Raw genomic sequence first — 1,405 nt, 5'->3', positions numbered from 1 at the left:
ACACACACACACACACACACACACACACACACACACACACAGACAGGAAGAAACTGAGGACAAACAAGGCAGCGAATAAACAGAGCCGAGGAGAGATATAGTCTATCCTCTAACATTTTCAGTGTCTTAATAAGCATTTTATTTCCTTGTTTTTGTTACTTGTACAAACAAAATTATTTTATTGTATATTGCATATTTATCATACTATTGTATTTTTGCTTTGAGCAATGCTTAGTGTTTCCACGCTGATGCTGTGAAACCAAGATGGCCAACCAGCCATAGGAGGAAGAACTCCGGACAGACACCTGCCTCTGCCTTCTTTTTATTCATCTGTTTTACCCCTATAATTGTATTTAGCACCGTTCTGCATTTTATGCATTTATTCCTGTGCTTCGACTATAACAAGCATAATCTATTGCTTGTTATGAGTGTTGTGCACTTAAAGATCACTGCTTATTTCAACCCTTGTGCAGAATTAAGTTCAAATGTAAAATGTTTGGTGTTGTAGAAAATGAAATGTTCTTGTGAAAGGCCTCCCTTTGTCATGAGATGGAATGGTCTCATCTTAGAGTGAAATGTCCTTGTCTGTGAAAAGCTTCCCCAGGAGGAGGAGTGCCAGAACCACTATTACACTCTAATCAGTGAAGGGCAGCAGCGTGGCCTGCTGGATCAACACCATCTTGTGAAGTCTTTCAAGATGAACACAACCATGTGTTGTCACAAACTGTGCCAGGATGTATGTTGTTTGTGTGAAAAGGGGCAAAAAGTCACAGTTTTAAAGCTTTTCGGTCACGACCTTATAAGACGCGCTAAAAATAGCAAAAACTAATTTCTCCAAACAGTTTTCCTGGCAGACAAAAAGGGAGAATAAATGTATACACTTGTCTGCCACAGCACCTCCACCTGCTTATTCTCTGCCACTTTGCTGTCAAAACCGCTGCTGATCCCAGTCATCCATCATGTAGGAACTGCTTCAAACAGAAGGCTGAGTGTGGCAGGCCTCCGGTGAAACGCCGAGATGTTTCTCCGAGGGATTTGCGAGAAAGCAAATTACGCATCTGACAGCTGATGTGATTTTAAATGCTTTGGAAAAATCAAATCCTTCAAGGAATCGGCCTGAATAATGAACAGCGTGCGGCGGTATGACAACACACACAATGTGAAATTAAGCTCAAAGTGTTCACAATGGCCTTTTTCCTTTCTGATTTATGCCAAGACTCAGAAGCTCATCTCTATTACAGTCCATATAACCCACCATATAACTTCAATTAATCGGCCGAGCTTTTATTTCTTTTGACAATGAAGGTCATCCAAGGCTTCACAAAAATGGCCATTTATTTCATGACACAGCTGGTTGTCTCATATGGTGAATCTATGACAAGCAGATAAAATAAAAATTTGACTC

The sequence above is a fragment of the Seriola lalandi genome, unplaced genomic scaffold, assembly GCF_002814215.2.
Source record: "Seriola lalandi dorsalis isolate HSWRI2012SDOR001 ecotype SW California unplaced genomic scaffold, Sedor1 jcf7180002054691, whole genome shotgun sequence".
NCBI lineage: Eukaryota > Metazoa > Chordata > Actinopteri > Carangiformes > Carangidae > Seriola > Seriola lalandi.
This window is presented reverse-complemented; position numbering follows the sequence as displayed.